The sequence below is a fragment of the Bombyx mori genome, chromosome 15, assembly GCF_030269925.1.
Source record: "Bombyx mori chromosome 15, ASM3026992v2".
Taxonomy (NCBI): Eukaryota; Metazoa; Arthropoda; class Insecta; order Lepidoptera; family Bombycidae; genus Bombyx; species Bombyx mori.
The window spans coordinates 17,442,665-17,453,278 of NC_085121.1; the positions used below are offsets into that span (position 1 = coordinate 17,442,665).

At 36.9% G+C, this 10,614-nt stretch overlaps 1 long non-coding RNA gene across 1 annotated transcript; it reads left to right on the forward strand.

The window, feature by feature from the left end:
• The first annotated feature begins 2,046 nt into the window (after nt 1–2,046).
• LOC134200254 (uncharacterized) lies at nt 2,047–10,187 on the forward strand. Its single transcript, XR_009975084.1, has 3 exons — nt 2,047–2,305; nt 6,296–6,396; nt 10,054–10,187. It is a non-coding gene; the product is annotated as an uncharacterized LOC134200254 (long non-coding RNA).
• Nucleotides 10,188–10,614: the final 427 nt, after the last annotated feature.

Consider the following 10,614-nt stretch of genomic DNA (forward strand, 5'->3'; position numbering starts at 1 on the left):
TAAAGGAGCGACTAGATTACATCGCACCCTCAACGCTCGAGAAATATGAGGTAATATTTATCATTTTCATTCTTAAACACGTCTCCAGACCTAACAGAGCGGACCACTTTGTATTCAAATCGTATTCGAGTAAAAATGATAAGGAGCGGTCCTGGTGGAGGAGGCGCCAACCGGTTTCCAGATATTAAGCGACAATTACGCTCACCGAGCTGCTATAAAACATGAACGGGGAATTTCAGATATGCCATTAGATGCTCGCTTTTTTCGCTTTCTGCCTGTTATTTATACAAATTAATTGCTTTTTTATGGAGCTCGCAGAGAGCCCTGTGTTTATTGTCACCGTTCCTCCGTAATTATCGCGACTCTAAGCTGTGTTTGAAGAGTTTTGTGTATTATTATTTTTTTGGGCTTATTGTACCGAGTACCCGCTGAGATTTGGTGCGTCAAGAGTTGTATATCTATACTAATATATAAATCTACAGTGGTTTTTACGGATGTTCCGTTATAACTACTGAATCATGCATACTATTGTCTTAAAACTTGGTAACCATGTAGAAAATACATGTACTTAATGGATAGACTAATATTTATATGAGTGTTGGACTTCTTACACCAGTTGCGGGGGCGTTAATGATGAGAATCTTTGTGGGGGTGAGAACTATGTTAATTTTAAATGCCCAGCGAAGCGGACGGGTACAGCTAGTTTTATATAAAGAGAGGCAGACTTACAAATTGTATTCTGTAGGAAAGATTTAACCGTAATGCAATGGTACATTCGGGGAGATTGCGTTCGTATTGTTTTCTAGAATCGTGGCGATTTCGATTTGCTTCTGTGGCGAATATTAATGCTTTTTTTTTATTGCCCTTGGAGGCAGACGAGCATACGGCCCACCTGATGGTGAGTGGTTACCGTCGCCCATGGACTTCAGCAATGCCAAGGGCAGAACCAAGCCGCTGCCTACAACTTAACGATACGATAAAGTAATCGATATTTATTGATATGGTTCAGCGCATCAGGACAGTACAAAAAGGATAGAGCAACTGGAAGTATGAAGATTCAGATAAAACAATGGAAAGTGTATTTACTGAAAGAGATATTATGCCACATATTACTATCTAAAAAAATGTAATTTTTCTCTTTCTTACCCAAACATATTATAAGCTATCTTAAAAATTTATCAACACTCTCAATTCAAAGTTAATTAAATAGTAATACTATTAACAAAATAGCTTTCGCTAAAAATTAAGAGAGGCCAGAATTTATTGATGAAAAAATAATCTATAAAATTTACAACGAACATATGAATAAATCGCTTGATTCCTCTCGCCACCCAGCTGCTTCTTAATGCAAATTATTCGAAAATTAATTAAACTTTCCTACTGGAACATTCCAGCAATTCCAATTCGCCGTAAAACCTTCCTAACAATCGTCGACAACTCAAAGAAAGGTCGAATCAATATAAAAACAATAATTTTCTGTATTTCTGTCAATAAAAATTTGAACGGAGAGAGACGTTAAGCAAACTCATTAAACACGAACAAAAGCAAAATTTTATAATGATTATACTTTTCTTTGATTTTTAATTAAATGTTTAATTTTCGTCAAAATTATAAATGTTAGGATGATGAAACGAAATAAATTCGGTTTGGTTTTCTTCATTCATTCATTTATTCATTGTCTTTGCAGACGTGTTGAGCGGTCACCGAGTCTTATGGACATCAGCAATGTTAGCACAGTCAAGCTTTGCGCTTTCATTTCTAACATAACTTACGGCTAGACTAGGTACATCCTTACCGGTATACATGCATCTTCGGGCAACCGCGTAGTTCATAAAAGAACTAGTTAGTAGAGCTGGGCTAATAAGGTCTGGGTTGGGTCTGCGGAGGGACTTCGGTTCCCTCTGTATTTTGTACCGTATGTACATTCTTTTGTTTTCTTATTGATATTTTGAAGGAGACAACCGATTTTATCCAAAGGTTTACTATGTCAATTGCCACAAAAAAAAAAAGAAGATTGATTGACAGAGGAGAAAATGACACTTTTTTATTTTATTTTGACCGTTTTATCTTTGCACATTTATTTTATTTAATATACAGAATCCTTTTTTATTTAAAGGTTTGTTTTTCTGATGTTGCCGCGTAAAACCGTTTTCGTGTATACATCTGTCTGAAGCATATAAAGATTTCTGGATCTGACAAGGGTTACATATATATACGGTCTAATGGTTAAAGATTTGAGTTCAAGCGCACAACTTATTTATTTATTTGATCAACAATTGAAAAACAACTTTAGTTAAAACCTGCGGTAAGTATCAACAAAGTAACCGCCAATTTTAGAATTGAAGCTTCCGATAGCATAGACATCATATCTTAAGATAGATAGGGGTAGGAGTAAGGGGAGGGGCTAAGAGCTCGTATAAGCTTAGTAAGTTTGCGGACTTTAACAAGATGTGTTAATTTATGAAATAGAAAAAAAACATTGGCTAATTTAATACAAAAAACAAAAGTTTTAGTTGACTTTTAGTAGAAAGTAGACTTCATTTGAAGAAGAGAAAAAGTTTCCGTGAGAATGAACTTTTGACGAAGTGTTTTTTTTTATTATTTTGTTTTACAAATTAATCACACAATTAATGTTAAAGTTCGCGAACGAACTAAGCTTATAAGAATAAAATGAATCATCCTGCATGCTGTTGTCAAAAATTTAACGAACACATTTTTTATGTGTATAAAATTCGAACAAAATATACAAACACTTTGCTGGTTGTAGGACCTCTTGTGAGTCCGCGCGGATAGGTACCACCACCTTGCCTATTTCTGCCGTGAAGCAGTAATGCATTCCGGTTTGAAGGGTGGGGCAGCCGTTGTAACTATACTGAGAACTTAGAACTTATATCTCAGGGTGGGTAGCGTCGTAGATGTCTATGGGCTCCAGTAACCAGTTAACACCAGGTGGACTGTGAGCTCGTCCACCCATCTAAGCAATAAAAAAACAGACGCATCTATACCGTTTCTTATATTATGTTAAAAATAATTATATTTATGTCTTGTGGAAAGTCTCAGAGAATACTAGACAGCTTTAACTCTCGATCTATCTAACTTTCCATTTTGCTTGATACAAAGACTTAAATAAACTCAAATTAATTAGCCGTGAGTGATTGAAATGTCTCGAAAGAAGTAAAGTTTAAGTTTCATTCGAACTTTACAAGAATTTTCCGCTAAAGAAAAATAAAAAAAGTTCTTAGTTTTATCTTTTTGTTTCATTTGAGATATGAGTCTATTAAATAATGCTGTTAATATCATGAACTGATGGAGTACGCAAATAAATTCTTTTTCATATAATTAATGAAACTTTGAAAGCTCTCAATACTTTGCACGTTTTACGAGCGTGTCATAAAAAAATATAAGTATGGATTTCTACAACCACAATTACTGATCATTCAACGTTGAGGGATACCTACTAAAAACTGAGTTTCAGAACATCTCCAATGGACAGTATTAGACCGCTGACTATGGATCTCCGCCAGGAGAAAACAGACAATGAAAGTAGAATGATAATAAAACATGTCTATTTAATGCTAGTAATTTGTACAGTGTCCACACATAATAATTATCACATAGTAAGAATCCAGTTGCGTTTCGGTTTGAAGAGTACAACAAATTATAATTACATTGAGATGTTACAAATTTGGTGATGGCACTGGTATTATGACGTCTATGAATTCTATGGAACAACAACTGCGACATTGTGTTATTCAAGAAAAGAGCATATTCTTATCTGAAGGGTAGGCAACGCACTGGCGTAAACGCTGGTAACCGTGGGCGGCGGTGAATCACTTACCATCAGGTGACCCGTCTTGCTCGTTTGCCTCTAAGGTGTTATAAAAAAAAAAAAAAAAAACAATTAACTAGCTATATTCCTACTGTTTTTTCCAGCTTTATACCCCCTATGCAAATTTGGCAATCAGATTGAAATGTCAATAATTATACATTACTAGCTATCCCGGCAGACTTCGTAGTGCCTCAATCGATAAATAAAATACACATCAAGGGGACACATCAAAGGAAAAACAAAATTGTTTGTTTTTGTATAATTCCGAGCTTTTTTATATTTCTTCACCTTTTAAACCTTCCCTGGACTTCCACGAATAATTCAAGACAAAATTAGCCAAATCGGTCCTGCCGTTCTCGAGTTTTAGCGAGACGAACGAACAGCAATTCCTTTTTATATATAGAGATTAAAGTCGGCTCATGGCTTTCAGAAGAACATCATTTCGCATATTCGTATCTCAAACCAAGTGATCGATTTAGAAATTTCAAGTAAGACTTTTACCACCATCATTTTATTCCGACCTAAAAAGTCCAGATAACTGTCGGTAACCAAGTACCACGAAAAATAAAACAAAAGAAGCCCACTAATAGCCCTGTTCGTTGTAATGTTGATAAGGAGGATTTTCCTTGGTGTGCAACTCGATAGCGCTCCTGATGAGTCGATAAGAACAGAAAGAAGTAAATAATGAAATCGGCCAAAATTATATTGTATGTAGGGATAAAACATTTATAAGAAAGACTATCGTGTAAGGGTTGCTTACAAAATATTTTTACATATTAAGGCAAACGGTTAGAAGATATGATAACAATACTTAATCTCATTAGCAAGATGCTAGATGTATTTATTTCAGGTACAAATAACACTACAGTTTAGACTTCTTTCTTAAAATCAATGCTCATCTGGTGTAGATTTTTTGGGGGTTATATTGAATGGATATTTTTATTATATTGATCGGATAGATTGAGGGGCCATGTGATAAGGTATAGACGGATGTCATAAGTGTGAACAACACGTTTGGTCAGTCATAATATTATTGAAAAATGAGCGTCTTACTCTTCAAATCAGAACGCAAAACTGGTTCGTGACATACATATGTGTATATAGGCAAGATGATGATACCCAGTACTACATAATTCTGTAATCATAAGCAGGTGATCTCACTTTCCACCTAGTGGGAGCCTTTTGTAGGAACCCAGATAAACTTCAATGTTTGAAGACACTAGGTAGTTGTAAAAGTTTCCGTTTGTTTGGAATACCAATTCCAATACATTCTGTGACTAGTGCAACAATGTATTCGAAGGAGATGAATTTGGTGTAAATTATTCTAATCTGAGACTCTTGGACCTCTCAACCTTGGGCAGACTATAAATAGCTTGGTAAATTTTTCATAATAATATGTCATACTGAGTGACTTCAACTGAACAAACTTATCTGCCTCATGACTGACGGTCTTAAGTTAGAAGCGAATCTAAAACCAGAGCACACTTGTTTATTTCATGTGCGGTAAAAATGAACTTCATAAGAATATCTAACTTCGTACCTGGAATTCATAGTACTATGGATATTTTTGGCTTACCTTTTTATTCGTTTCACCGGTGAAACTCTGTGAAAATAATGTGCGCATACGCATTTACTGGTCGTTGAGCCTTTTGTAAGCTCGGGAGCCCAAGTAGGCACCACCACCCTGCCTATTTCAGCCGTGAAGCAGTAATGCGTTTTGGTTTGAAGGGCGTGGCAGCCGTTGTAGAACTGAGATTTAGAACTTATGTCTCAAGGTTGGTTAGAGCGCATTAATGTAGTTGATGTTTACTTAACACTAGGTGGGCAGTGAGCTCGTCCGTTCATCTTAGCAATGAAAATAAAAATAAAAAGCTTATGGAATATGAATAGGTACACTACGACTCCGAAGACCTAATGATTATATCTACATAAGGAATATTGACTACGAAACAATTACAACTAGCTATTGAGAAGGGTGACTTGTCATCACACATTTGACGCCGAGAAGAGTTGGAAAGGAAAATCTTGGAATGCAGCTCCTTTAATGAGATATAAGCGGTTTTGTTCAAGCATCCAAACAAATATTCGAATTGTAATTAACTTTGTCATGAGAAACATTAGGCACGTCGAAACGCATAACAATTAGCTAATTAAACCAAGATTAATTTAATTCACTTACACAAAAAAGCTGTCATTAACTAAAAGTACTAGACGTCAGCCAAGTCTCGTGACTTAGACCTAAAATACGAATTTCTAAGCCCGCGGAGAGCTTCCGTAGAATTTTGTAGGGAGATTAAGATAATTAAAATACTTGATGCCAAAGTTACGGGCTGCGGTTCCAGGGATTAACACGGAGAGTACGTAAAAACTTTTTTTTTATCATCGGTCGTTAAATATCGGCCCTTTTAATATTTTAAAATCTTAATATAAGTTATTAATGATGGTTTGAAGTTAAATTTTTATTAGGATCGTTGGCTTTCCGGTCTACGGTGGCCATGAAGCCTGTAGGAGTGGTGAGGTTTTAAAAACAGAAGAAGATGGAATCATCTTGAATATCTTCAGGACACGTACGTATGAACATTCAGTACAAAACATAGAGGTAGTCACTAAGTGTTCCCAACCCGCTGCGCTGGGCATTTAAAATTAACATTATTATTTATTGTCATTAGTATTAGGGAGTCTAACACTCATATAAATATTAGCCTTTCCATTAAGTACATGTATTTTCTACATGGATACCAAGTTTCAAGTCAATCGGATGCATGGTTCAGTAGTTATAACGGCACATCCGTAAAAACCACTGTAGATTTATATATTAGTATAGATTGTGCCTGGTTCATTTTGAATGATGAACTTTTCTCTGCAACTTTATGACAAGTCGTCTCTTTTTTATGTTAATCTCTCAGTTCGAGAGACGACTGTTTGGAAACTGTTCATTCAATAACGAGCAGTATCATTCTTAAAAATCTGATCGAGTTAACCTTCACAGTACTATGCTCTTTTCTGCTCATCTAGAACAATCGAAACTTCTACTTTGCCTTAGACCAGTGGCTCCCAAACTTATTTTGTCTACTGCCCACTTTGAGAATAAATTATTTTTTAGCGCCCCCATTTTTTCTACCTTTTTTTTTTTTTTTTTTTGCTTAGATTGGTGGACGAGCTCACAGCCCACCTGGTGTTAAGTGGTTACTGGAGCCCATAGACATCTACAACGTAAATGCGCCACCCATCTTGAGATATAAGTTCTAAGGTCTCAGTATAGTTACAACGGCTACCCCACCCTTCAAACCGAAACGCATTACTGCTTCACGGCAGAAATAGGCGGGGGGGTGGTACCTACCCGTGCGGACTCACAAGAGGTCCTACCACCAGTGATTACGCAAATTGTAATTTTGCGGGTTTGACTTTTATTACACGATGTTATTCCTTCACCGTGGAAGTCAATCGTGAACATTTGTTAAGTACGTATTTCATTAGAAAAATTGGTACCCGCCTGCGGGATTCGAACACCGGTGCATCGCAACAACGAATGCACCGGACGTCTTATCCTTTAGGCCACGACGACTTCGAACTTACCTACTTAAATACCACTATAGTGAGAGCTCCGTCTCCCAAGCCTCTACACAATGCCCCCATTTTTTTCTGGGTCTATTACCGCCCCCCCATTAAGCCTTCAGCGCCCACAAGGGGGCGTTATCGCCCACTTTGGGAAAGACTGCCTTAGACTAATGAATTATGGGTTAAGGAATGAAGGCTAGTGAAGTTAAGCTCGTCGTCCCTGTGCTGATACTAAGTAAAGTTTACTCACTAGAGAATTCTAATAGTTAACTCGGTATACTTGCTTATCGCAATTTACATTCGTCGTCATCTCAGACTGTTTGTTAGCAAACTAGAGTAGGTCAGTAAGTCACCTGAGGGAATGCTTGAATTTGTTTATATTAGAAGTTTCCATGTTCTACCTGTAGTAAGTAAGTTAGATGTAAGATATTAGGACATTGCTGCTATGATAGTTGACAGAAACATGTTACAAGGAGAAGAACGAGTTATTTTTATAATTGGTCGACTATCATTACGATATAGCAGATAACGAAACTCATAACCAATTGGGATGAATAGTTATATCGGCTTTTGTAACTCTTCTTTTTCTCCACCTTATCCCACTAGGTGGGGTCGGCACAGCTAATTTTTCTCTTTCATACTCTTCTATCGGCCGTTATCCCAACACTCACTCCTCTCTCTCTCTCTCATATCGTCATTCACACACTCCATCCATGTCTTCTTCGGTCGACTTCTTCCAGTTCTACCTTGCACTACTATTTCCATACACCTCCTAGTCACATGCATCTTCTCTCTACGCATCACATGTCACTTTCACACTTTCTCTGATATACTCTATATCTCTGATATACTCTGATTTCGGCCGTCTTCGTAATGCGGTTAAAACATAAGCTATCAGTAGTCATATTTACGCAAGTAGATGATATAGAAAACGAAAATTCACTCAATATTTAGTTGAAATTTTCACAAGTTCAACAATCAAATTTAACGAACTAGTAAGCACTTTAGTAAAATTCTATTGTCGAGCTAAACTTATTTTATTAAACAACTCGTTGTAAAGTTTCTAGGTCTGTGCATATTAAGTGCGGAATAAATTATTTTCTGTAAGCTTGATTATTATGAACTTTTTTTATTAGATAGGTACTCAAATTTTTTAGAATAGTTTATAGCACACCTGATAATAAAGCTTAATTCGCAATCGGGATGGGAGCATTTTCATGTCCACTCATGTGGAGAACACGTCATATCAGCAGTATGGTAAATCTACTTTGTTTTTTTGCTGGTAGAAAGGCATTTCTTTCCTGCCTATGGCGATAGCCCTGAGAGGCTATTTCAGCGTTGCCCTAACGTTTAGGTAAACTCTCGGGGCTCAAACTGGAGGGTTCCTAACACTGGCTCTAGCAAGAGCAGTGCTTTGTAGAATCTACCACCTAATCGGAAACGCGACCCACTGAGAAGATCCGACGAGAAGCTCAGTGGCTGTGTCTATGATTTAATTTACTTGCCGAGCCCTTCGTCGCAAGCGACGGGTTTGGCGAGGAAAGAAAAGGCATAATGTACACTCATATGTATAAGTTCTGCGATTCTGGCTATTTCTACTCCGAAGAAGTCGTGAGTTTAGGCTAAAACGGTGGGACAGCCGCTATACACTAAAATTGAGACGAATCACCTTTCTACCTGGTACTAAGCGGTTAGTGAAGTTCACGGCGGTATGACGGGTTGACATTATGTGTTTTGAGACAAAACTTGATAGTTATATGGAACAACTGTTTTATTTCTTAAGCCTAAGCGTGAAGTTGTTAACATGGTAGTACCGGCAGATGCGAACTTAATTTTTTCTAAACCAGTAAAACTAGCCGATAAATTACCATCGAGGACGAGGAAAAATTTGAAAGGGAAAAAGTAATAAAGGATAGGATACTGTTATGATTGATGATTTAGCCTCTTAGACTTAGATTAGACCAAACTTGGACTAGACTTAGACCTCTAACAGTGCTACCATCCTTATTTAGAGATTAGCTAAAAATAACTAAAGATAGTTGGTTACAAGTGTAGCTTCGGATGGCTGGATGGATTATTTTCAGTTTAGAATACTGAAGTATCAAACCCACACAGCTTCATAGAAAGCCTGATTGAAGTCAAAATAACAACATAATTGCATACAATTTTGATTCATATACTTCGCTTTCACACAAAACACTCCAAGGGTCGAAATATCGCGAAATTGTTTGCCTACCCCCTAAAACCCAAGGTAAGACATAAAATACCTCGTTTTATTTCAATCCCGAGCAATTGATGGCTGTACTCGTTGATGCCTCCGCTCCGTCTATGCAAATCTTCAAAACAATTAGACCAAGGGCTACGTTCATGTTATGATGTCTATAAGCTCCAGTTAGCACCGAATAAGTCGGAAGCTCGGTAACCCATCAATGCAATAAAATAAACATTACAAACTTTAATACGACATTTCAAAAGACTACTTACTGGTTTATAAAAGTTCCAGAACTTGACAAATTAGATTCATTGAATATGCCGTCGAAATTTCCTTTCGATCCTATTCGTTTGGTTATATGGAGTAATTTCTATAGAATCAAAGCCTAACTTTTTGTAACTTCTCCTCGAACTGTGTACTGAATTAAATTACAAGTTTTTTTATCTGTTTTCAGATTTCGATACTGTCGATGATTGGGTCAATATTGAATATTGTAGTTCGCCATTTTCTGGTTTGAGGAGTATGAGGTGTATGGGGTTTGTGTTGCATAATAATCTTGACTCTAGGTTAGACTATGAGCTCATCCACCCATTTAAGCAATAAAAAAAAACAGTACCTGGTTGTATGATGTTGTGAGTTTCCATATATTTTCTCAGCCCAGGGTGGGCCTTAGCCTGGTCCAGTATGTCTATCCGGACTGCTAAAAAATCCGGTCCGGTGACATTACTTTGCCTTTCATACGTTTACTAGATGATGACCGAGCTTTGCTCGGTTTTTTTTTATAACGCCATCTTGTTGTGTCTTTAAAGCGGTTAGTTGGCCTTAATTAAGAAAAATAGTATTATTATTCGCCAATAGATGTCGGGAAGAGTTGATTATTGAAAACTCGAATAAAACAACATTTTCTGAAAATAAATCGTAGCTGGATCGATTTATCGCCCCCGAAATCCCCTGTATACTAAATTTTATGAAAATCGTTGGAGCCGTTTCCGAGATTCACATTATAATATATACA